This window comes from Apodemus sylvaticus, chromosome 16, assembly GCF_947179515.1.
Source record: "Apodemus sylvaticus chromosome 16, mApoSyl1.1, whole genome shotgun sequence".
Classification (NCBI taxonomy): Eukaryota; Metazoa; Chordata; class Mammalia; order Rodentia; family Muridae; genus Apodemus; species Apodemus sylvaticus.
In genome coordinates this window covers 33,903,526-33,931,337 of record NC_067487.1, presented here as the reverse complement: position 1 = coordinate 33,931,337, position 27,812 = coordinate 33,903,526, and the positions used below count along the sequence as shown (strand labels likewise).

Here is a 27,812-nt window from a genome sequence, read left to right as displayed (position 1 = left end):
ATGGCATGGAAGGAGTGGTTCACTCTGCAGAGAAGTTCCGTCTCCTTGACTGAAGTTCTGCCCGGGTTTAATCATCATGGTTCTTCCTGTTCCAAACACTCTGACCTCTCAGCTTTTGGTTTACAACTTCTAGTTCTTCTTTTCTTAATTTGTCTTTCTCTGCTTCAGTTCTTGACTCAAAACCAATGTTCTAAAGAAACTGTGGCTGGGGAGAAGACATTAGTGTGATAATACTTGTTCCTGTCCTAAGTATCCTCTTTATTTAGCAGCCCAAGACTGAAACAGAATTCATGTTGCCTGAGTTTCTCATGCATCTGGTGTTTTTTTCTGTGACCACTTAAGGGTTTTTTAGGCGTGATAGTGATCCTTGATAACTTTATTCTAAAGGTTATAAACTCAAGTCCAAGAAGAGAAACTTAAATGGGGCCTCCATACCCTCTATCCCTATGAAAATTCATTTCCCTAATATTTTATATACTGCTTTTCTGTCCTCAGCAATAACATAAAATTCTAGACAAATACATTGCCCAATATATTGTGATATATTTTCTATGATTACAGTACTATTTTTGAGCCCAATGACAGCAGTGATGGAAAGATACAGTGTAAAATACACATGTACCAGAGGATGAAGAATGTCTAAATTTATAAAGGATTTTATTTTATATTTATCAGTGTTTTTCCCTCAAGTATTTTAATATATTATTCACATAGAAATCCTGTGGAGGCCAAAAAATTTGTTGGTTCTCCTGGATCTAGATTTTCACATGGTTGTAAGCTATCACATGACTTTTGAGAACTGAACCCAAGTAATTTGTGAGAACAGCAAGCAATCTTTATTGTTGAGCTATTTTTCCAGGCATTACCTTCAGACATTGGTGAAAGATTGCTATTGGCCAAAGCTCTAGGTTCATTTTGGGGGGGCATTACCTACAGTGTAATTGAGGATATGGAAGAGCTGGTTTCTTTCAAGGCATCCTGAGGCATTCTCTGTTTTGACACTTAGTTTTGGATTTCTTTATGTCAGCTATCTCTGGTAATCAGAACCCTTTTCCTTAATCACCAAAAAAAAGAATGAACTTTGTGTATTGTTTCTAGGTGGAAGCCATTATTTAGTGATGAGCCCTGTATCACAAATTCTTCATGGCAGTGACCACAATGTGACCAAACTTCTTTATGAAAATGATTACATCACAGGTATCTTTAAAATCAATTATTACAATAAATTACCCAAATAATAAATGATGGCTTTTGTATAGAACCATTTGACAAAAGTTCCGTATGTGACCTTATTCAGTTAAATTGTGGTGTATGAATGTATGTGTGTGTGTTTGTATGTGTGTAAGTTTTAGGCTATATAGTCTTGGCCACATGTGTTATAAGTTCTCTATTTTACTTTCTTGTGGTACAGGTTGACTATGATTACAGTAGGCACCCCAAACTTTAGTGTGCTAGAATCAGGGTTTTTGACATAATGGTGAATAATTATTGATCTATTAGAAGCAGGCCTAGTAAAATCTGACTGGCCCATGAAGGGAAATCAAATGGGAGAGGCTGTGTGTGTGTGTGTGTGTGTGTGTGTGTGTGTGTGTGTGTTTGTGAGTCAGATGGAGAGGCATATATGAGGAGGCAGAGGGTGGGAGGAGGGACTGGGGGTCTTTGGGGAGGGGGGAAATAGGGAAAGGTTTTGCCATTGACAATGTAAATGAAGATGATATTCAATAAAAAATAAAATAAAATAAACCCACATAGCCAAATAAAACAAAACAAACGAAACAAAACAAAACAAAAAAACAAACAAAACACTTGGAAGGGAGTTACATCGTCTTCCCAGGGGTGCGTTTGTTCTCAGTTGGGTAGGTGTTTATTGTGCAATGAAGCTGCCCTTCCCTTGCCTCTTTTTTCTATTTTGTGACTTTTGTACCACACATGGCGCTTCTGTGCTGTGATGCAGTGATAGCCCATCAAAGGCTGTTCAGTTGCCTCTGCCCAATCTCGGATTGTCAATCTTTAGAACTCTGAGCAAAATATTTTTTAAATTTTTTATTTTCAGTTTGTGTATATTTGCATATGATTGCATGTGAGTTTTTGAATGTGAGTGCAAGTGTCTAAGAAGGTCAAAAGACATGGTTGTGTCACTTGGACTCGGATTTAAGAGGTATTTGTGATCTGCCTGGTGTGGGTGTTGGTAACTGAACATGAGTTCTCTGCAAGAGTACTACACACTTTAAACTGCTGAGCCATCTCAATAATTTTTTAAAAAATATATATTAGATAATATCAGGTATTTTTGTTCTGGCAATAAAAATAGATTAAAAATCTTATTACTTGAGTGTTGCTCCTAGCCAACACTACTTGTTATTCTTGATCATTGTGAGTTCTTATGTCCAGTGTGTCTGAAAGTACTGTTGGAAAGATGTATCCTACCATATTTAGGACTCTAATTACATAAAGATTTCAACATCACATAAATGTTTCTATTTTTCAATGAGATCTACATTTTAAGAAATGTTTTCTAGTTATCTTCATATTTATGTTTATAAACAAACATTCATATTCAATGTTTAATATCCATGATTGAGATGACCCCAGATTCTTTTTATTCAGTATTTGCTTTATTTCCACTTTAAATGGTATCCCCTTTCCTTGTTACCCCTCCAAAAACCCCTATCCCATTCCCCCTTTCCCTGCTCACCCCCTCCCAACTTTCCTGACTGGCATTCCCATACTCTGGGGCATCGAGCCTTCAAAGGACCAATGACCTCTCCTCTCATGGATGTCTGAAATGACTATCTTTTGCTACATATGTAGTTGAAGCCATGGGTCCCTTCATATGTACTCTTTGGTTGGTGGTTTAGTCCTTGGGAGCTCTGGGAGTACTGGTTGGTACATATTATTATTTCTCCTGTGGGACTGCAAACCTCTCCAGCTCCTTGGGTCCTTTTTCTAGATGCTCCACTGGGGACCCTATGCTCAGTCTATTGGTTGTCTGTGAGCCATGGATATTTTGATTGACCTTCCTAGAAGGTTCAAAGTATCCAACCTTTGGTCTTCCTTTTTCTTGAGCTTCATGTGGTCTATGAGTTGTATTTTGGGTATTCTGAGCTTTGGAGCTAATATCCACTTATCAGTGAGTGCATACCATGTGTGTTCTTTTGTGACTGGGTTACCTCACTCAGGGTGATATTTTCTAGTTCCATCTCCATTTGCCTAAGAATTGCATGAATTCATTGTTTTTAATAGCTGAGTAGTAGTACTCTATTGTGTAAATGTACTACATTTTCTGTATCCCTTCCTCTGTTGAGGGACATCTGGGTTCTTTAAGCTTCTGGTTATTATAAACAAGACTGCTACAAACATAGTGGAACATGTATCCTTATTACATGCTGGAATATATGCCTGGGGTATATGCCCAGAAGTAGTATAGCTGGGTCCTCAGGTAGTGCTATATCCATTTTCTGGGAACCACCAAACTGATTTCAAGAGTAGTTTTAAAAAGCTTGCACTCTCACCAGCAATGGAGGACTGTAACTCTTTCTCCATGTCCTCTAGAGCATCTGCAGTCCCCTGAGATTATGATCTGGTCCATTCTGACTGGTGTGAGGTGGAATCTCAGGGTTGTTTTGATTTGCATTTCACTGATGATTAATGATGCTGAAAGTTTCTTTAGGTGTTTCTCCGCCATCCGTTATTCAACAGTTGAGAATTCTTTGTTTAGCTCTATACCACTTTTTAAAATAGGGTTATTTGGGTCTCTGGAGTTTAACTTCCTGAGTTCTTTGTATACATTGAATATTAGCCGGCTATCAGATATAGGATTGGTAAAGATCTTTTCCCAATCTGTTGGATGCCATTTTGACCTATTGACAGTGTCCTTTGCCTTACAGAACTTTGCAATTTTATGAGGTCCAATTTGTTAATTCTTGTTTTTTTTTTTGTTTGTTTTTGTTTTTTTTGTTTTTTTGATTTGGTTTTTTCGAGACAGGGTTTCTCTGTATAGCCCTGACTGTCCTGGAACTCACTCTGTAGACCAGGCTGGCCTAGAACTCAGAAATCTGCCTGCCTCTGCCTCCCAGAGTGCTGGGATTACAGGCGTGCTCCACCACCGCCCGGCTTCGTTAATTCTTGATCTTAGTGCATAAACTATTGGTGTTCTGTTCAGAAAAATTTCCCCTGTGCCCATGTGCTTCAAGTTCTTCCCCACTTTCTCTTCTATTAGATTCAGTGTATCTGGTTTTATGTGGAAGTCTTCAATCTACTTGGACTTGAACTTTGTACAAGGAGATAAGAATGACTCGATTTGCATCCTTTTAAATGTTGCCTGCCAGTTGAACCACAACCATTTGTTGAAAATGCTGTTTTTTCCCCACTGAATGGTTTTAGCTCCTTTGTGAAATATCAAGTAACCATAGGTGTGTGGATTCGTTTCTGGGTCTTCAATTCTATTCCATTGATCTACTTGCCTGTCATTGTACCAATATCATGCAGTTTTTATTACTATTTCTCTGTACCACTGCTTGAGGCTATGATGGTGATTCTGCCAGGGGTTCTTTTGTAGTTGAGAATAGTTTTCACTATCCTGGGTTTTTTGTTATTTCAGATAAATTTGGAAATTGCTCTTTCTAACTCTATGAAGAATTGATTTGGGATTTTTGATGGGGATTGCATTGAATCTATAGATTGTTTTTTGCAAGATGGCTATTCTTACTATATTAATCCTGCCAATCCACAAGCATGGGAGATCTTTCCATCTTCTGAGATCTTCTCCAACTTCTTTCTGCAGAGACTTGAAGTTCTTGTCATACAGATCTTTCACTTGCTTGGTTAGAGTCACACCAAGGTATTTTATATAATGTGAGACTATTATGAATGGTGTCACTTCTTTAATTTCATTCTCATCCTCTTTATTCTTTGAGTATAGGAAGGTTAGTGATTTGTTTGAGTTAATTTTATATCCAGCCACTTTGTTGAACTTTTTTTTTATCAGCTATAGAAGTTCTCTGGTGGAATTTTTTGGGTCACTTAAGTATACTATCACATCATTTGTAAATGAGTTTGACTTCTTCCTTTAGAATTTGTATCCCTTTGACCCCCTATTATTGTCTAATTGTTATGGCTAGAACTTCTATTACTGTATTGAACAGATAGGAAGAGAGTGGACATCCTTGTCTAGTCCCTGATTTCAGTGTGATTGCTTCCAATTTCTCTCCATTTAGGTTGCTGTTGGCTACTGGTTTGCTGTATATTGCTTTTGCTATGCTTAGGTACGGGTCTTGAATTCATGATCTTTCCACAACTTTTATCATGAAGAGGTGTTGGATTTTCTCAAATGCTTTCTCAGCATTCACTGAAATGATCACATGTTTTGTCTTTGAGTTTGTTTATATAGTGGATTACATTGATGGATTTCTGTATATTGAACCATCCCTGCATCACTGGGATGAAGCCTACTTGTTCATGTTGGATGATAATTTTGATGTGTTCTTGGATTTGGTTTGCAAGAATTTTATTGAGTATTTTTGCATCAATATTCATAAGGGAAATTGGTCTAAAATTCTTTCTCTTTGTTCAGTCTTTGTGTGGTTTAGGTATCAGAGTAATTGTGGCTTCATAGAACGAATTGGGTAGTGTTCCTTCTGTTTCTATTTTGTAGAATTTTTTGAAGAGTATTGGTATTAGGTCTTCTTCGAAGGTCTGCTAAAATTCTGAATTAAACCTGTCTGCTCCTGGGCTTTGTTTCGTTTGGAAACTATAAATGACTGTTTCTATTTCTTTAGGGGTTATGGGAATGTGTAGATCATTTATTTGATCCTGATTTCACCTGCTATCTCTCTAGAAAATTGACCATTTAATCTAGATTTTCCACTTTTGTTGAGTTTAGGTTTTTTTAAAGTAGGATCTGATGATTTTTTGGATTTCCACAATATCTGTTGTTATGTCTCCCTTTTCATTTCTGATCTTGCTGATTTGGATACTGTCTCTTTGCTCTCTGGTTAGTTTGGCTAAGGGTTTATCTATGTTGTTGCATTTTTCAAAGAACCAGGCCTATAAGCCTGTGTCCTTACTCCTCTGAACTCAGAAGTAAAAGCACTACTGGGAGATCTCTCTCTCCTGGATTGCTGTGCAAGGAAGGCTGTGGAGTTTCCTTGCTCCCTGGTGCCAATGGCAGTAGGAAGACTTCTGTCCCAGCTCATCCACTGATCTTATGCCCTGTGTGCTCCTAGAAATTCCCCTCCAGAGAGAAGGTAGAGACCTCACCTCTGTGCTTAGAAGTGAAAGTGATGCTGGGAGATCACTCTTTCTTGGCGGGCTGTGCCCAGAAGGCTGTGGAGTCTTCAGGCCTCCTGGTGCAAATGGCAGACTTCTGTCCCAGGTGCTCCACTCCTCCCTTTCTTTCTTTCTTTCTTTCTTTCTTTCTTTCTTTCTTTCTTTCTTTCTTTCTTTCTTTCTTCCCTCTTTCCTTCTCTCCTTCCTTCTCTCCTTCCTTCCTTCCTTCCTTCCTTCCTTCCTTTCTTTCTTTCTTTCTTTTCTTTTCTTTCTTTCTTTCTTTCTTTCTTTCTTTCTTTCTTTCTTTCTTTCTTTCTTTCTTTCTTTCTTTCTTTCTTTCTTTCTTTCTTTCTTTCTTTCTTCTGTCCTTCCTTCCAACCATCATCTCTTTCTTTTTTTCTCTCTCTCTCCTTTCCTTCCTTCCTTCCTTCCTTCCTTCCTTCCTTCCTTCCTTCCTTCCTTCCTTCCTTCTTTGTTTTTTTGCATTTTCTCTGAAGGTAGAACCTTTCTATTTACTACAACAAACAAACAAACACACAAACAGACAAGCATGGCCAAACCTGTTGTGTTCACATATGCTTATAACCCAAGTGCTTGGCAGCTTCAAGAAGTAAGTTTGTGAGTTGAAAGAACCTGACTCTACCACAAAACAATCAAAAAGTAATCAAATGAGCAAAAAACATGAACTGCATAGCAACTAAAAGGCAAGCAAGCAAAATAACACTTCATATATTTCATCTTAGTATTTCTTTGAAACAGAGAACTACAATCAAACTGACTTGCAATTAACAATAAACTCTATTTCTTGGAGAAAGAGGAACACTCCTCCACTGCTGGTGGGATTGCAAGATGGTGCAACCACTTTGGAAATCAGTCTGGCGGTTCCTCAGAAAACTGGGCATGTCACTTCCTGAGGATCCTGTTATACCACTCCTGGGCATATATCCAGAGGATTCTTCAGCATGCAATAAGGACACATGCTCCACTATGTTCATAGCAGCCCTATTTGTAGTAGCCAGAAGCTGGAAAGAACTTCCGTCCTTCAACAGAGGAATGGATACAAAAAATGTGGTATATTTACACAATGGAGTACTATTCAGCCATTAGAAACAATGAATTCATGAAATTCTTAGACAAATGGATGGAGCTGGAGAACATCATACTAAGTGAGGTAAGCCAGTCTCAAAAGATCAATCATGGTATGCACTCACTGATAAGTGGATATTAGCCTAGAAACTTTGAATACCCAGGACATAATCCACAAATTAAATGATGTCCAAAAAGAATGGAGGAGTGGCCCCTGGTTCTGGAAAGCCTCAGTGCAAGAGTATAGGGGAATTCCAGAACAGGGAAGTGGGAAGGGGTGGATGGAATGATAGGGGGACGGAAGAGGGCTTATGGGACTTGTGGGGAGTGGGGACCCAGAAAAGGGGAAATCATTTGCAATGTAAATAAAAAAATAAAATAAAATAAATGAGTTGATAATAAAAAAACCCCAATAAACTCTAACTCAAAATGGTGAAGAACTTGATGAATTATATCATTTTAGGATGTTTACATATGTGTTTTCTTAACTGTAAAGTGAAAAATAGTGGCTATGCCTGTAAGTGAAAAATTTATTAGAAATTTTCATTATATAGATGGTATGAAAATTCTTGAATTATTGTAAAATATAAAGAAATATGATTAGAATGCAGAATTGAGTAGATTAAAAGAAAAACAAACCCATTGGAAAACAAACATCAAATTTCCACAAAGATGTGACATTAATTAAATTGTCTATCACCATAACAATGTGTGTTATATTGTGATAAATGTAAATTTTACTCAGTTGGTGTTTTCGTAGATTTTAGAAAGGAAAAACCATCATAGAAGTTTATAAATTGGCATCTACCTGAAGATCAGAAGAAATTTGATAATTGTCTGCGTCTCCTTGTAGAAGAATTAGGTCATAGCAGGTAATTTGTTCCAATTCTTTGAACAAATGTATTGCTAATCAAGACTTAAAAGTGGGTAGATGATGGATGCATGATGCTTAGAATGAGCTTAAGAGCATGGATGACTATGTAGGTTTATGGATACAAGGATGGATGTGTGTGGATTGTGCAAGGCAGAAGATTCATAGCTAGGTAAACGATGGGCTGGAGTAATTCTCTTCAAAGTGGGCGCTATGCCTCTTAGGCCTTAGCATCTACAAGTTACCTGTCAACAAGTTTCCTGTCATCTGTGCTAATATTGTCACTTCAACTTCTCTATTCAAGGAAAGAAGAGCCACCTTCCTCAGTGTACTTTGTTACTTTCTTATGTAAATTCACTAATGGAGGTAACACCTGTAGGTTTAGTGTTTTCAAAACCTATTTTAATTAGAATTCTTGAATGCTTCAACCTCCCTTTTTGCTCACTACCAAAGATAGGGAAGAAAGATGGTTAATAAGGCAATGTAGACTTGTTTAGAAGTGGTTCTTTGGGCAAATCCAAACACAAATCAGTAATAGCAGTCCAGTACAATCAGCCAACACCAAACACAAATCAGGAGCAGCAGCTTGACCCATAAGAAACCTTGATGCTAGGAGGAATCAGCATGAGTCTGAGGAGGTGTCAGGAAGCATCCAGAATACCATGAGAAGTTCTTTGCCATGTTTCTCTCTATGAAGTAATGAAAGCAAAGATCTGCAAAACCAACAAAGCATGGCAAGTTGATACAACACAAGAGCATCCTTTCATGTCTGCACGGTTATATTTATATTCTTTCTAAACATCAGTGCTCTCTCAATTGTCCACTTCAGCAAAACATCCTCTAATGTGTCTGCTTCAGCAAAACATCCTCTAATGTGTCTGCTTCAGCAAAACATCCTCTAATGTGTCCACTTCAGCAAAACATCCTCTAATGTGTCTGCTTCAGCAAAACTTGTTTTTATAAGACTGGTTGCAGAAAAACATCATGTGACACAACTAAGTTGTTATTGAAACTAGAAATTTCCACTTCAAACTCCCTAGTATATGAATGTGTTATTCTCTGGACCTTTCCTATTAAACTCATCTAAAAGCTTTCTTTTCCCCCTCCCTTTTATTGAAAGTAAATTTTTCTCACATAATATATTTTGATTACAGTTTCCCCTCCCTCTACTCTTCCCAGTTCCTCTCTATTTGATTCACTACCTTTCTGTATCTTATTAGAACACCAACAAGTTTCTAAGAGATAATAATAAAAAATAACAAAATAAAATATAAGATAAAACAAAAACTATGACATCAGAATCAGATAAGAAAAACAAGCAAATGGAAAAGAGCCAAAGAAATGTCACAAGATTCACCAGCTTTCACACTCAGAAATCCCACAAAAATACTTATCTAACATATATATGTATATGTGTAGATATGTATGTATGTATATGTATTTATGTATATATGTATGTATGTGTACATGTATGACACATGAATGTATATATTATGTATGTATGTATGTATGTATGTATGTATGTATGTATGTATGTATGTATGTATATGTATGGCCTGATACAGGCCTTTTACATGCTGTCTTGGTCTTCCTGAGTTCATATGAGCTTTGCTCATGTTTAGATGGCCTCATTTTCTTGGCGTTCTCCATCCCCTTTGGCTCTTACACTCTTTCTCCCTCCTCTTCCTCGGTGTTCCTTGAGCCCTAAAGGGAAGGAGAGATTTGACAAGAGATGTCCAGTTGGGACACTGTCTACTCCATTATTTGGCAAATTTACTTAGATTGCCTTTATGTGTGTGGATGCATGTGTGTGTGTGTGTGTGTGTGTGTGTGTGTGTACACACATACACACGTTTTAGAAATAATCTATTTTATTAGGTTTCCATGATACCCCTCAATGCCCTCTAATCATAGCTGTGTCTTCAACTTCAAGTCACAGCAGCTGTGCTTTGTCTTCAAGGGTTTGTCTGTCACAGCTTAGGTGCTCAATACAACTGTGTAGAGGTATCAGGACCTTTAAGAGGACACATTAGTAGGAGGTCATTAAAGCCCTCCTCTTATATGGTTAAAGTACTCCTCATTGGACTTTGAGTCGGTGCCTGTAGCAGGCACTATGGAAATATACATTTGTTCTTTGTCTTCTCTTTACACTTCTAGGCACACTTGCTTTCAACAATGCCTATCATGATGCCATTACCCAAGTTGACTGTTGTTGATGCCATATGCCAAAACTTCCACAACTGTGACCCAAGTAAAATTCTTTTCAGTATGAAGTCACCCAAACTAAACTACTCTAATATAGTAATAGAATGTAGAGCAATACAAGGTGTAATTTTCTAAAATTATTGCTTGTATTCCATTTAAATTTTTATGTAATAATTGCAGAAATACCTATACCAGAATGATTAACATTGAAGGTTTTGTTGAACAGCTGTTATTCAGATGGAAGGTTGATGCTACATGGTCACCTAAAATTCCCTCTCCTTTTCCCTCTCTCCCCCTCTCATAAGCAAATATTACTAAGAAGTAAAGATATATCTCCCTGTAGGAGGAAGAGGACTGGAAATGACTTTATATGTGTCTTCTTGTTTTTAATTAAAAAGCATACTTTATTTTGTGAATAGAAACATAGGAAGTAACACTAATGATTATTTTTTTTAATGTTGGTGCCAAAGCTTTTAATATAAATCATTCTTTTTCTGTACTGATTTTTATTAGATATATTCTTTATTTACATTTCAAATGGTTTCCCCTTTCCTAGTCCCCACTCCAAAAGTCCCATAAGCCATCTCACCTCCTCCTGTTCCCTAATCAACCCCTTCCCACTTCCCTGTCCTGGTATTCCCCTACACTGCTGCATCACACCTTTCTAGGACCAGGAGCCTCTCCTCCCTTTGGTGTCCAACAAGGCCATTCTCTGCTGCCTATAGGTCTAGAGCCATGGATAACACCATGTATACTATTTGGTTGATGTTTTTGTTCTTGGGAGCTCTTGGAGTACTGGGTGGCTCATATTGTTATTCCCATTATGGTTCTGCAAACCCCTTCAGCTCCTTGGGGTCCTTTCTCTAGCTCCCCAATTGGGGACCCTGTGCTCAGTTCAATGGCTGGTTGAGAGTGTCCCCTTTATATTTGTCATGCACTAGTAGAGCCTCTCAGGTGACAGCTATATCTTGATCCAGTCAGCAAGTACTTGTGGGCATCAATAATAGTGTCTTGGTTTTGTAGCTGTATAAGGGATGGATCCCTAGGTGGGGCAGTCTCTGGATGGTCTTTCCCTCAGTCTCTGCTCTGAACTTTGTCTCTGTATCTCCTCTTGTGGGGATTTTGTTCCCCTTTCTATGAAGTACCAGAGTATCCATACTTTGTTCTTACTTCTTCTTGGGCATCATTTGATATGTGAATTGTGTCTTGGGTATTCCAAGCTTGTGGGCTAATAGCCACTTATCAGTGAGTGCATTCCACGTGTGTTCTTTTGTGATTGGGTTACCTCAATCAGGATAATATTTTCTAGTTCCACCCATTTGCCCAAGAATTTCATGAATTCATTGTTTTTAATAGCTGAGTAGTATTCCATTGTGTAAATATACCACATTTTTTTATCCATTCCTCCCTTAAGGGACATTTGGGTTCTTTCCAGCTTCTGGATATTATAAATAGTGCTGTTATGAATATAGTGGAGCATGTGTCCTTATTGCATGCTGGGGAATCCTCTGGGTATATACCCAGGAGTGGTATAAAAGGGTCCTCCTGTAGTATCAGGGCCACTTTTCTGCGGAAACACCAGACTGATTTCCTGAGTGGTTATACCAGCTTGCAATCTCACCAGTAATGGAGGAGTGTGCCTCTTTCTCCACATCATCGCCAATACTTGCTGTCTCCTGAGTTTTGGATCTTAGCCATTCTGACTGGTGTGAGGTGAAATCTCAGGGTTGTTTTGATTTGCATTTCCCTGATGGCTAAGGATGTTGCAAATTTCTTTAGGTGCTTCTCAGCCATTCAGTATTTCTCAGATAAAAATTCTTTGTTTAGTTTTGTACCCCATTTTTAATAGGATTATTTGGCTCTCTGGAGTCTACCTTCTTGAGTTCTTTGTATATATTGGATATTAGCCCTCTGTTGGATATAGGGTTGGTAAAGATCTTTTCCCAATTTGTTAGTTGCCATTTTGTCCTATTGACAGTGTCTTTTGCCTTACAGGAACTTTGTAATTTTATAAGATCCCATTTGTCAATTCTTGATTTTGGAGCATAAGCTATTAGTGTTCTCTTCAGGAACAATTCCCTGTGCCCATGTGACAAGGCTCTTCCTCAGTTTCTTTTCTATTAGTTTCAGTGTGTCTGGTTTTATGTGGAGGTCTTTTACAGGCTTTTTAAAAATGCTGTCTTAAGGTCACACAATACATTGCAGAGATGAGATAGACTGGTTTGCAAAGATGGCTGGAAAGGCAGGGTTGACAACCCATGTTCAATTCCTGGGACATAAACAACATAGATTCAGAAAATTTAAGTTATAAACTCAATCTTTACCCCAGAACCTTAGGTGCACACATACAACTGGCATAAAAATGAGACCTAACACCTTAGCTTTGTAGATAAAGACATAAACAAGCTGGGCAGGGAGGCACACACACTTAATTGCAACACTAGGGAGGAAAAGGCAAGTGGATTTTGAGTTTGATGGCAGCCTAGTTTACAGAACATGCAGCACCACAGAGAAACCCTGCCTGAAAAAAACAAAAAAACAAAAACCATAGTCCTAAGTAATATACTGACCTCTGTGAAAAGAATGCTTCCCATACTTCTAATATCCCATGTACTCAGAACAGAGAGTCTCAGATAATTCTCCAATAATACCCTTTAGACCCGAAAATTCCACCCATGCTGCAGACAACCAAAAGGAAAACCTAAACCTTCTTCAACTTTATTTGGTGTTCAATAGGGTACTTCTCATCTACATTGACTGTAGATTTTTGAATGTGGCGACAGGCACAAAAGTTACTAGTGTGTAGAGCTTGTTTGGTGAATCCTCATCATCATTATGTTTTCTGGACAGATGTACTTGAATGCAATATGGAACATTCCTTATTCCCTCTGCACAGAGAGCTTTATTGAGCCTGGTGTCAGTGCACACATGTGGCATCATCTACTTTATGGCAAATTTCCAAATTTCTTTGAGTACCCGAGGAGCATGCTTCTTGAAGCCCACTCCATGGAGGCACTTGTGAATGTTGATGGTGTCGAGTCCACCTCATTGGTGCAAACTGGTCCTTCTTCTTGTCACCCTTCTTTGCAGGAGCCATTCTGCTGGGACCAAGGTGTATGACTGTCTACCTTTAAACAGAATAAAAAAAAATTCAGGCACCAAGGCTTCATTCCATAAATTGTATTAGAAAACATTTTTCTCTAAGTGAGTCACAATTTTATTTAGCCCAAATACTGCTGGCCTCAAAGTCACAATCTTTAGACTGACCTTAAACTCTTGATTCTCCTGTCTCCATTTCCAGAGTGTTGGAATTATAGGCTTGTATTCATCTAGCTGCAGAATATTTTCATTGAGAATAAAATCATTCCAAATAGTGTGAAAAAGCTCCTCAACATACTTTTGTGCTTTTTTTTTATTATTCGATATAATTTTTTATTTACATTTCAAATGATTTCCCCTTTTCTAGCCCTCCACTCCCCAAAAGTCCCGTAAGCCCCCTTCTCTCCCCCTGCCCTCCTACCCACCCCTTCCCACTTCCCCGTTCTGGTTTTATGTTTTATTTATTTGTTTATTATAGGTATGGCCATCACAGCCGTGTAAAGATTCATCGATTCATTGCAGACTTATGCAGTCACTTTTTAAGCATAAAGAACATCATGGGGTTCTTGAAAAATGAGAACTTTGACCTAGTACTTCTAGATTCAATAGACTTCTGTTCTTTGCTGATTGTCAAAAGACTTGGGAAACGCTTCGTGTTCTTTCTTCCCATGCAATTCAGCTTTATGGACTTTGGGTTACCAAGTGTCCCCTTGTCCTATGCTCCAGTGTGTGGTTCCAGTATAACTGACCAAACGGACCAAGTGAAGAACTTACTGATGTTCTTTGATTTGTCCATGAAGCGAAGGGAAATACTTTCTCAATATGACAATACAATTCAGGAACATTTTGCCAAAGGCTCTTGCCCAGTGTTGTCTGACCTTCTGCTAAAAGCAGAGCTGTGGTTTGTCAACTCTGACTTTGCCTTGGATTTTGCTCATCTTCTGTTTCCCAGCACTGTCTATGTGGGAGTCTTACTGGACAAACCTGTTCAGCCAACACCCCAAGTGAGTGACACATAGCTCTCAATTTATATTTCATCCAGAGGCCTTCCGTACTCAGGTGGGACTTGTCACTTGGCAGAGATATCCTGAAAGGAAGTACCTTAAAGTAAAGGAGTTTATTTGCAGCCTACATTTTTAGGGTTGTGTAAGTACAGTGTCAGAATATCCCATGCTGAGGTTGAATATATGGTAAGAGGTATGAGTTTCTATTGTCTCTCTGTAGTCCTGAATTTGATAGAAAAAATCTTTTAGTTAATGTTGATATTTCCAATTGAATTTTGATTATATATATATTTACATACACAAAATGCAGCAAATGTTTGTATATTTTATATTTGTTAAGGAGGCAGGTTTTTCATGAAGAACCATATACACTTTTTAGAAGGCATATACCTAGATAGAATTAGCAGGAGCAGCACCAAGAACTGTGTATGTCATTTTGTGTCCCCAGTCTATTGGGCCCTTTATACTTCATTCAGCTATTGTAAACCATTAAAGATGTCTTTTAGTTTTCATGATTGGTACAGATTCAAAATCACTAGCACTGACAAATTAAGAGTACAGAGAACTAATAGTCTTTGAATGCTTGTTACCTCTCACTGTGGGTTTGCCATTTCATAGACATTATCTTCTATAAATCCCTGTCCCTTGCTGGGAATGATCACGTGGGTTTTTATACAGTGGTAGCCAAGATGCTGAAGTGATGAAGGTGATGTATCTCCTATTTTCATCTAAAGGCAGAGAGGGTACAGATTTCTTCTGGTTCTACTGGGTGCCAGAGTCCCTACATTTCCTTGAACTGAATGAGAAAAAGGGTTTGGGAAGTGATCACTGAATGCCATTGCTTTTTTTCATTGCTGGAAGGAGTTGTCAGCTATGGGTTTTGGATAAAATCTTCTTAAACCCCAAATTGGGGAGTAGGGGTTGCAATATATAGATATGGAAGCAAGACAGTTGTCATCTGGGTTCCCTGATTGAATCTCCAATGATAGCAGATTCATTTACATTTAGAGATCTAGATGTGATTGACAGAGTGCTCACCTTCTAGACAACTGAATCAGATATTGGCGCATAAAAAGATGGAATAGTATCAAAGAGAAGGGTGGGAAGAAATGTTTGGAAGGAATGCCTGACAACGCAGTATGGAATTTACTCTGTAGGGCATTTGACCACATGTTTCTTTAAGAAGCATGTCAAAAGCAAAATAGACAGTTGCTGCTGATGTAAGTATCAGACTTTGTAGACAAACCACTAAACTCAGTGAAAAATGAATAAGAAAGAACAAGCAAATGATTAAACCCTAAAGTTAAAAACTACCCATTAATATTTAAAACAATAAATTCTTTTTTTTAATTTTTTTATTCGATATAATTTATTTACATTTCAAGTGATTTCCCCTTTTCTAGCCCCCCACTCCCCGAAAGTCCCGTAAGCCCCCTTCTCTTCCCCTGTCCTCCCACCCACCCCTTCCCACTTCCCCGTTCTGGTTTTGTCGAATACTGCTTCACTGAGTCTTTCCAGAACCAGGGGCCACTCCTCCATTCTTCTTGTATCTCATTTGATGTGTGGATTATGTTTTGGGTATTCCAGTTTTCTAGGTTAATATCCACTTATTAGTGAGTGCATACCATGATTCACCTTTTGAGTCTGGGTTACCTCACTTAGTATGATGTTCTCTAGCTCCATCCATTTGGCTAAGAATTTCATGAATTCATTGTTTCTAATGGCTGAATAGTACTCCATTGTGTAGATATACCACATTTTTTGCATCCACTCTTCTGTTGAGGGATACCTGGGTTCTTTCCAGCATCTGGCAATTATAAATAGGGCTGCTATGAACATAGTAGAGCATGTATCCTTATTACATGGTGGGGAATCCTCTGGGTATATGCCCAGGAGTGGTATAGCAGGATCTTCTGGAAGTGAGGTGCCCAGTTTTCGGAGGAACCGCCAGACTGATTTCCAGAGTGGTTGTACCAATTTGCAACCCCAGCAGCAGTGGAGGAGTGTTCCTCTTTCTCCACACCCTCTCTCACACCTGCTGTCTCCTGAATTTTTAATCTTAGCCATTCTGACTGGTGTAAGATGAAATCTCAGGGTTGTTTTGATTTGCATTTCCCTAATGACTAATGAAGTTGAGCATTTTTTAAGATGCTTCTCTGCCATCCGAAGTTCTTCAGGTGAGAATTCTTTGTTTAACTCTGTACCCAATTTTTTAATAGGGTTGTTTGGTTTTCTGGAGTCTAACTTCTTGAGTTCTTTATATATGTTGGATATTAGCCCTCTATCTGATGTAGGATTGGTGAAGATCTTTTCCCAATGTGTTGGTTGCCGATTTGTCCTCTTGATGGTGTCCTTTGCCTTACAGAAACTTTGTAATTTTATGAGGTCCCATTTGTCAATTCTTGCTCTTAGAGCATACGCTATTGGTGTTCTGTTCAGAAACTTTCTCCCTGTACCGATGTCCTCAAGGGTCTTCCCCAGTTTTTTTTCTATTAGCTTCAGAGTGTCTGGCTTTATGTGGAGGTCCTTGATCCATTTAGATTTGAGCTTAGTACAAGGAGACAAGAATGTATCAATTCGCATTCTTCTGCATGCTGCCCTCCAGTTGAACCAGCACCATTTGTTGAAAAGACTATCTTTTTTCCATTGGATGATTTCAGCCTCTTTGTCGAGGATCAAGTGGCCATAGGTGTGTGGGTTCATTTCTGGATCTTCAGTCCTGTTCCATTGATCCTCCTGCCTGTCACTATACCAATACCATGCAGTTTTTAACACTATTGCTCTGTAGTATTGCTTGAGGTCAGGGATACTGATTCCCCCAGATTTTCTTTTGTTGCTGAGAATAGTTTTAGCTATCCTGGGTTTTTTGTTGTTCCAGATGAATTTGATAATTGCTCTTTCTAACTCTGTGAAGAATTGAGTTGGGATTTTGATGGGTATTGCATTGAATCTGTATATTGCTTTTGGCAAAATGGCCATTTTAACTATATTGATTCTACCAATCCATGAGCATGGGAGGTTTTCCCATTTTTTGAGGTCTTCTTCCATTTCTTTCTTCAGAGTCTTGAAGTTCTTGTCATACAGATCTTTCACATGTTTGGTAAGAGTCACCCCAAGATACTTTATACTGTTTGTGGCTATTGTGAAGGGGGTCATTTCCCTAATTTCTTTCTCAGCCTGCTTATCCTTTGAGTATAGGAAGGCCACTGATTTGCTTGTGTTGATTTTATAACCTGCCACTTTGCTGAAGTTGTTTATCAGCTGTAGGAGCTCTCTAGTGGAGTTTTTTGGGTCACTTAGGTAGACTATCATGTCGTCTGCAAATAATGATAGTTTGACTTCTTCCTTTCCAATTTGTATCCCTTTGATCTCCTTATGTTGTCGAATTGCCCGAGCTAGTACCTCAAGTACAATATTGAAAAGATAAGGAGAAAGGGGGCAGCCTTGTCTAGTCCCTGATTTCAGTGGGATTGCTTCAAGTTTCTCTCCATTTAGTTTGATGCTGGCTACCAGTTTGCTGTATATTGCTTTTACTATGTTTAGGTATGGGCCTTGAATTCCTGTTCTCTCCAAGACTTTAAGCATGAAGGGATGCTGAATTTTGTCAAATGCTTTTTCAGCATCCAATGAAATGACCATGTGGTTTTGTTCTTTGAGTTTGTTTATGTAGTGGATTGCATTGATGGATTTCCGTATATTGAACCAACCGTGCATTCCCGGGATAAAGCCTACTTGATCATGGTGGATGATCGTTTTGATGTGTTCTTGGATTCGGTTGGCAAGAATTTTATTGAGTATTTTTGCATCGATGTTCATAAGGGAAATTGGTCTGAAGTTCTCTTTCTTTGTTGGATCTTTGTGTGGCTTTGGTATCAGCGTAATTGTGGCTTTATAGAAGGAATTGGGTAGTGTTCCTTCTGTTTCTATTTTGTGGAATAGTTTGAAGAGTATTGGTGTTAACTCTTCTTTGAAGGTCTGATAGAATTCTGCACTGAAACCATCTGGTCCTGTGCTTTTTTTTGGTTGGAAGACTTTCTATGATTCCTTCTATTTCTTTAGGCATTATGGGACTGTTTAGATGGTCTAGTTGGTCCTGATTTAATTTTGGTATTTGGTATCTGTCAAGTAAATTGTCCATTTCCTCCAGATTCTCCAGTTGTGTTGAAGACAGTCCCTTGTAGTAGGATCTGATGATTTTTTGGATTTCCTCAGTTTCCGTTGCTATATCTCCCTTTTCATTTCTAAGTTTGTTAATTTGGATACTTTCTCTGTGCCCTTTGGTCAGTCTGGCTAAGGGTTTATCTATCTTGTTGATTTTCTCAAAGAACCAGCTCCTGGTTTTGTTGATTTTTTGTATGGTTCTCTTTGTTTCTACTTGATTGATTTTGGCCCTGAGCTTGATGATTTCCTGCCTTCTACTCCTCCTGGGTGAAATAGCTTCTTTTTGTTCCAGGGCTTTCAGGTGTGTCATTAAGCTGGTAATGCATGCTCTCTCCATTTTCTTTTTGGAGGCACTCAGGGCTATGAGTTTTCCTCTTAGCACTGCTTTCATTGTGTCCCATAGGTTTGGTTATGTTGTGTTTTCATTTTCATTGTGTTCTAAAAAGTCTTTAATTTCTTTCTTTATTTCTTCCTTGACCAAGCTATCATTGAGTAGAATATTGTTCAGTTTCCACGTGTATGTGGGTTTTCTGTTGTTTTTGTTGCTATTGAAGATCACTTTTACTCCATAGTGATCTGATAGGAGGCATGGGATTAGTTCGATCTTCTTATATTTGTTGAGGTCTGTCTTGTGAGCAATTATGTGGTCGATTTTGGAGAAGGTACCATGAGGTGCTGAGAAAAAGGTATATTCTTTTGCTTTAGGGTGAAATGTTCTATAAATATCAGTCAAATCCAATTGGTCCAAAGCTTCAATTAGTTTTACTGTGTCCCTGTTCAGTTTCTGTTTTCCCGATCGGTCCATTGAGGAAAGTGGAGTGTTGAAGTCCCCCACAATTATTGTGTTAGGTGCAATGTGTGCTTTGAGCTTTAGTAAAGTTTCTTTTACGAATGAGGGTGCCCTTGTATTTGGCGCATAGATGTTCAGAATTGAAAGTTCTTCTTGGTGGATTTTTCCTTTGACCAGCAAGAAATGTCCTTCTGTGTCTCTTTTGATGACTTTAGGTTGAAAGTCAATTTTATCTGATATTAGAATGGCTACTCCTGCTCGTTTCCTGTGACCATTGGCTTGTAAGATTGTCTCCCAGCCTTTTACTCTAAGGTAGTTTTTATCTTTGACACTGAGGTGTGTCTCCTGTATACAGCAAATTGTAGGGTCCTGTTTCCTTATCCAGTCTGTTAGTCTATGTCTTTTTATTGGGGAATTGAGACCATTGATTTTAAGAGATATTAGGGAATAGTGATTATTACTTCCTGTCATTTTTGATGTTCTTTTTATATTTGAGTGGTTATCTTCTTTTGGGTTTGATGAAGGAAGGTAACTATCTTGCTTTTTCCAGGGTGTAGTTTCCCTCCTTGTATTGGAGTTTTTCTCCTATTATTCTTTGCAGAGCTGGGTTTGTGGAAAGATATTGTGTAAATTTGGTTTTGTCATGGAATATCTTGGTTTCTCCATCTATGGTGAATGAGAGTTTTGCTGGGTATAGTAGTCTTGGCAGACATTTGTGTTCTCTTAGAATCTGCATGAGATCTGCCCAGGATCTTCTAGCTTTCATGGTCTCTGGTGAGAAGTCTGGTGTGATTCTGATAGGTTTTCCTTTATATGTTACTTGGCCTTTCTCTCTTACTGCCTTTAATATTCTTTCTTTGTTTAGTGCATTTGGGGTTTTGATTATTATGTGACGAGAGGTATTTCTGCTCAGGTCCAGTCTGTTTGGAGTTCTGTAGGCTTCTTGTATATTCATAGGCATCTCTCTCTTTAAGTTAGGAAAGTTTTCTTCCATAATTTTGTTGAAGATATTTGCTGGCCCCTTCTGTTGTAAATCTTCACTCTCATCTATACCTATAATCCTTAGGTTTGGTCTTCTCATTGTATCCTGGATTTCCTGGATGTTCTGGGATACAAGCTTTTTGCATTTTGCATTTTCTTTGACAATTGAGTCAATGGTTTCTATGGTATCTTCGGCATCTGAGATTCTTTCTTCCATCTCTTGTATTCTGTTGTTTATATTTGCATCTATGGCCCCTGATTTCTTCTCAAGGTTTTCTATCTCCAAAGTTGTCTCCCTTTGTGATTTCTTAGTTGTTTCTACTTCTGTTTTTAGGTCCAGGATGGTTTTGCTCAGTTCCATCATTTGTTTGTCTGTGTTTTCCTGTATTTCTTTAAGAGATTTTTGTGTTTCCTCTTCATGACTTCTGCCTGTTGACTCAAGTTCTCCTGCATTTCTTTAAGTTTTTTTTGCCTTTCTTCTTTATTGGCTTCTATCTTTGGGCCTTATTCTCCTGCATTTCTTTACGTGTTTTTTGTGTTTCCATTAAACGGGTTTCTAGCTTACTCATGTTCCCCTGTATTGCTTTAAGAGATTCATTCATGTCCTTTTTGTGTTCTTCTAGCAGCATCATGAACAATGATTTTAAATCCAAATCTTGTTTTTCTGGTGTGTTGGCATAACCAGGACTTGCTGATGTTGGAGAGTTTGGTTCAGATGCTGCCATATTGCCTAGATTTCTGTTAGTAGCATTCCTGCATTTGCCCTTTGCCATCTTGTTCTCTGGAGCTAATTGTTCTTGACTCCGGCTGGTGTTTCAGCCTCCTGAGAGGCTCTAGGGCTATTTCTGCAACACTGGAGGGCAGGGTTTCCCCTGTTGCTGATTGCTGATGTGCTTTCCTCCTCTTGGGTGCCCTTGCAGCCCTAGTGTTCTTTGCCCCAGATTGTGTCTGTGAGCCAGGAGGTGCCCGTTTGCTCCTTCAGGGAGTGCTGAGGCTGTATGCTGCAGGGAGCTTTTCTGCGTGCTGATCTCTCTGCTGGGCAGCAGAACTCCCAACCGGGTTGGTGCACACAAGGCTAGCCTAGCTGCTCAGGCCCTGAGTCTAGGCAAAAGCCTGGTAGGCCAATGTCGGAGCAAAGTTCCCCTCAGCTGTGGGTGTTAATTGGGTGTGTCAGGTGGCTAGGATGGTGGCCTGTGCGAGTTCCCTGAGAGTGCTGGGAGAGTCTGCTGGGCTAACAACCTCCTGGCTGGGTCAGCACACAGATGGCCCAAAGAGCAGCCCAGGGCCTGGGGGCAGTCCAGGGCCTGATCGTCTGAGACCCCTGCTATGTCCGCCTCGGGCTATGCCTTAAAACAATAAATTCTAAAGGAACTACACAAACATGGTATGTCATTAACTTATATGACCTAAATGAATGGACAAATTAATATGGATATCTATTGACAAATCTGACCCTGAGACAGACAGAAAATCTGAAACTTGTGAGATTAAATTAGGTTGGAAAAGCCAAACAAAATCAAGAAAGTCTAATATAGGGGCTAGAGAGATGGCTCAGTGGTTAAGAGCACTGACTACTCTTCCAGAAGTCTTGAGTTCAATCCCAGCAGCTACATGGTAGCTCACAACCATCTGTAATGGGCTCTGATGCCCTCTTCTGGTGTGTCTGAAGACAGCTGCAGTGTACTTGTATGTAATAAATAAATAAATCTATTAATAAAAGGAAAAGAAAGTCTAATATAACATAGATTAAGTGGAAAATTAAGTGACACAATTAAGAATCAATGGCAATTCCTTTATTAATCAGTGGCAGATGTACAGGGAAGAATACTTCTAAACCAATTCTATGAGTCTATTATTGATCTATAACCAAAGACAAAAACAAAACAATATGACAAGAAATTATAGAACAAAGCTGGTGAAGAAATTTTATATATTGTATTGTATATTTTTAGCATAATAATAAAATAATACAATTACTGTTAAAAAGTTTGTAGGTGGCTTCAATTTATTAAACATACAATTACTCTTAACAACTAGGTTACTCCCCAGCTTATACTTTAAGCAACAGAAATCAGTCACTCAGATAAAATCTTGTATATGTGTACATGCGTATGTACATCTATGCATACATATTTTGCTTGTCACCTAAAGGCCGAGGAGTCAGACACTTCCAATATTAATATTGGGGGTTTGAGGACATATGAAGCTATTTGGGCATCAACCTAAGTAGTTCCACATTATGATATGGGGACACTGATTTCTTGAGCAACATAGAATTGCCCAAAGCCACCTCACCTCAAATTTTAGGTTTATGTGTGACTTTTTGGTGACCCCTCACTCAGTTTTGTACCTAAGATTGTGAAAATTTTGGAAATAGGCCTCTGTCAGTAAAACCCAGGCTACACAATTTATGAGAGCTCAATGTGAACAGAAGGCTGCTAACTCATGCAGTAAACATGAACACAGTACACATGACACAGCTGCACAGGGCCTAGGAAAGGATTTTATCATACAAAACTCAAGCAACTGAAGCATGGGTTTATTCAATACCCAGCCTGCTTTCATGTCATGCTGCCTTGGCTTTTACAGAACACCTCATTTGCCTTCTTCCCTCTGTTATTCTTCTAGGACTTGGAGAATTTCATCACTCAGTTTGGAGACTCAGGTTTTGTCCTTGTGGCCCTGGGCTCCATAGTGAGCCGGCATCAGACCAAGGAAGTTATCAAAGAGATGAACAGTGCCTTTGCTTGCCTCCCTCAAGGGGTGCTATGGAAATATAAGGATTCCCACTGGCCCAAAGATGTCACATTGGCCCCAAATATCAAAATCATGGATTGGCTTCCACAGACCGACCTTCTGGGTAAGCTCCCCCTAGACCTGTTACTTTACTTCCAGTCACATGTTTGTGGGACTTAATTCATATCCTATGTCTAAATGCTCAGAATGGCAGAAGAGAAGGCTGATGATAGGTAAAGATTTGTCTCCAGGAGGCATGCAATAGCGGCTCCTGGAGGATAGTAGCTTCTTTGAGGGATCAGGCTGCACTCTAGACTGACTATAGCAGCAACCTCCATATTCTTTCCAACTCAGACAGGTCTCACATCCCTAATTAGATATAATGAGTTATGTTGCTTTGACATAACAGTATATAACATTGACTAGGACTAATCTAACACCATCTTGGATAATATTGAAGTATAACTACTTTCTGGTGCAGTTGGTACTATTTGTTGCCACGATTCTCACAATGATGTGAGACCACTTCAGCAATTCTAAAACAGAAATATGAAAGTAAGCATGTAGACAGATCTTGGTTGTCAGCTACGGGGTGAAAAGTTAGACACTTATATATTAATGTCTGGTGTTTGAGGACATAGTAAAAAGGCTCAGTTTCCAGGGAATATGGGTATAATTTGTGTGAGGTACAGTTTGGGATTTTTCTATGTGATCATTAGACATGTTTGATTGCTTTCAACATGGAGTGATATTTCACAAAATTCAGCATCCCTTCATGTTAAAAGTCTTGGAAAGATCAGGAATTCAAGGCTGATACCTAAACATAGAAAAGTGATATATAACAAGGCAGTAGCCATTATCAAACTAAATGGAGAGAAACTTGAAACAATCCCACTAAAATAGGGACAAGACAAGGCTGCCCACATTCTCCCTATCTATTCAATACAGTACTTGAAGTTCTAGTTCTAACAATTAAATAACAAAAGGAAGTGAAATGTATACAAATTGGAAAGGAAGAAGTCAAAATATCACTATTTGCAGATGATATGACAGTATACTTAATTGACCCCAAAAATTTCACCAGAAAACTCCTACAGCTGATATAAATTAATTCAAACAAACCAGTACCCTTCTTATACTCAAAGGATAAGTGTGTACTAAGAAAGAAATGAAGGAAACAAAACCCTTCACAATAGTCACAAGCATTATAAAATATCTTAGTGTGACATTAACCAAGCAAATGAAAGATCTGCATGACAAGAACTTCAAGTCTCTGAAGAATGAAATCGAAGATCTCAGAAGATGGAAAGGTCTCCCATGCTCATGAATTGGCAGGGTTTATATAGTAAAAATGGTAATCGTGCCAAAAACAGTCTATGGATTTAATGCAATTCTCATCAACATTCCAACTCAATTCTTCACAGAGTTAGAAAGAGCAATTCTCAAATTGATAGACAAGACCTATACATCTGGGAGTGTCTGGTCTACCATTCCCTTTTGAAAGCTTTCCTTGAAGCAGATTGTACAGCACATGGAATATAAGCTTTATAAGAGAGCAGGTATGGAAAGCAAGGGAAGGCAGATAGGAGAAAAGTGAAAAATGTCAGCTGAAGTGACAGGATCAATAGGAGGAGAGGAAACAGGAGGAGAGGCTTGTCACTCTATTTGTAGTTGGATGTCTTTGTATTGAAGTAAGGCATTTCTCTGCAAGAGGGAAGGTTAGATATCATAACCTGGAACATTGCAAATACAAGAGCAAAATTAATAAGTCCATCCTGTGAAGCACATGGATATTTCTTGGGTATGCTGGTTTACCCAGTATCTGAAGTTTACATAGAGAAATCTTGGACCAACTTTTCCTTTTGCAACAGCTCACCCCAGGATTCATCTGTTTGTCACCCATGGGGGCATGAACAGTGTAAATGAGGCCATTCAGCACTGAGTACCCATGGTGGGGATTCCATTTTTTACTGACCAACCTGAAAACATGGTCCTAGTAGAAGCAAAGAACATCGGTGTTTCTATTCAGCTACAGACACTCAAGGTGGAAATGCTTGCACTCAAAATGAAAAAAAGTCATAGAAGACAAGAGGTATGCAGCTCTCTTGATAGTGGTCCCTTAGGCAAAATGCAGGCCTGATATAGTTTAGTCTGTGTACTCTGTTTTCCAGTGAAACCAGAATTTTGTTGTATATTTTATAATATACATGTGAGTCTTGAAGGTCCTGCTTTTCTTTTGCTATTAATCCTAATTTTGATGAGGTGCTGAATGATGCTCCTGCCGATGGTGGTATGATTGATTCTTAATTACACAGTATCTTTATGGCCTCTTATTTATTTTGTACCTATAGGAGATTCCCTTTGAAACAGGAGAGGACCTTTACATGTTATTGTTGCTGATCTCCCTAAGGACTTTATCTTTGACCCTTTGAAATATCTCCATCACCTGAATTGTTATTGTCTGCCCTACAGCAATAAAACACACACACAAAGAAGCAGTGTGTATGAGTTATATTCTGTTCCTAGGGCTCAGAAAAGGTCTGTTATAAAGGAAGATTTTACAAAGCTATCACAAGTTGGGCAGGAGCTTGGAGTCCCACAGAGCTCTTGCCCATTCAGCACAGTGACTTAATAACCCAACAGGAATACCCAGTTAAGTTTCAATGTCCTAATGGCTTAAATCAGACATACATCTGTTACATCTGTTCACGTATTTAGTATGCTCATTCTCTCTGTGCTATAAGGTATAAATTGTGTGTGTGTTTTTCTCTTCTATAATCTTAACTCCCTTCCAGCCCTCCTCCCAGTTTCTAGGTGAGCCCCTTCAAAGGCTTCTCTTTCAATTCCCCTCTATTTAAGCAGTCTCTTCTCCCAGTTTCCCCAACATTAGCAGCTCTAAACAGTAAAGGTTGTTCTAGTCTACCTTCTCAGCTCAGCTTCTTCTGCATCAAGTGTCTCTTAACACTGTCTGCTGCACCACTGCCTTCTCCTCTCACTCAGCTAGCCCAGTTCACTTTCTCAACCTCTGCTAGCTTTTTTAAAAATATCCTATCCTGTTTCCAGAAATCCAAGAAGCAACCTACACTGAAGGTCCTAAGGTGAAGCAGCACTAACCATTAAGAATTTGTTTCTTCCAGTAGTTTATTTATTCATTCATTTTACTTCCTGATTGCTGTCTCCTCCTTCCAACCCATTTCTGATATGCCCCTTTGCATCTCCCCACTCTCTTCTCCTCCAAAAAGGGGGGCTAGACTCCTTATTAACTCACCTGGCACATCTGTCCCCCTTAACAACCCACCCTAAAACATCAAGTCACTGCAGGACTAGGCACATCCACCCTGCTGATGCCAGATGAGGCAGACCCGTTAGGGGAACAGAGTCCACAAGCAAGCAACAGAGTCATGGACAGCCCACTCTCTAGTTGTTGGGGGATCTGTATGAGGACCAAGCTACACATCTGCTACACATGTTTGTGGTGAGAGGCTAGGTTCAGCCTCTCTATGCTCTTTGGTTGGTGGTTCAGTAGCACCCATGGGTCCAGGATAATTGACGCCTGTGGAGTCCCTGTCCCCTCGGATCCAGTTTCCTCCCTCCATCCACCTCCAATGGCTATTGTATTTCTCCTTCTAAATATTTTCCCTTCAAAAATTAGTTATGATCACTCTTCTTTTATACTGAACTGTAAAAATGATTTTTGTACCTATTCTTGAAACTTTTTGTTTATATGTAGTGTATTTTGACCAAATCTACTTCTCTCTCTGTCTCTCTGTCTCTGTTTCTCTGTCTCTGTCTCTTTCTCTCTCCTCTCCCAGGATTCCCTCAAACAGCACCCTCAGCACCCTCTAAACTGAATTTCTCTTTTTAAAATATTTATTTGGGCTGGAGAGATGGCTCAGCCATGAAAGGCTAGGCTCACAACCATAAAATATAAAATATTTATTTATTTATTTATTTATTTATTTATTTACTCTTTAACCAATTGCATTCAACTCTCCAATTGTGCATGGGTTTGAAGGGGATTATCTATTGTGCCATGGGAATGTTCTGATGTACCTTGAGTAATAATATTAAGAGTTTGCCAACAGATTTTGTTTAGAGCTGACTTATGGATATACACTCAAAATATGTGTGTGTGTGTGTGTGAGAGAGAGAGAGAGAGAGAGAGAGAGAGAGAGAGAGAGAGAGAAGGAGGAGGAGGAAGAAGAGAAAGAGAGAGGGAGAAAGAGAAAGGAGGAAGAGAAAGAGAGAGGGAGAGAGAGAGATGCTTGTATGTAAGTGTGTTTATGATGTAAGATTTAATTATTGGTAACACCCTCTGTCTGTCTGTGTCCACAGGTACAAGTCTGCAGCAATGGCCTCCAAGATTATCAGGCAGTCCCACCCACTGACCCCCGCCCAGAGGCTTGTGGGCTGGATAGACCACATCCTGCAGACAGGGGGTGCAGCACATCTCAAACCTTATGCCTTCAAGCAACCATGGCATGAGCAGTATCTGCTGGATGTCTTGCTCTTTCTGCTAGGGCTCACGCTGGGAACCTTGTGGCTTCTTGTAAAGGTTCTTGGTGCTGTGACCAGGTGTCTGAGTGGAGCTAGGAAGGTAAAGCAGACATAA

The 27,812-nt window shown here is 39.1% G+C and overlaps 1 pseudogene; it reads left to right on the top strand.

Annotated features, from left to right (window-relative positions):
- On the top strand, positions 1–27,812 carry LOC127667122 (UDP-glucuronosyltransferase 3A2-like; annotated as a pseudogene).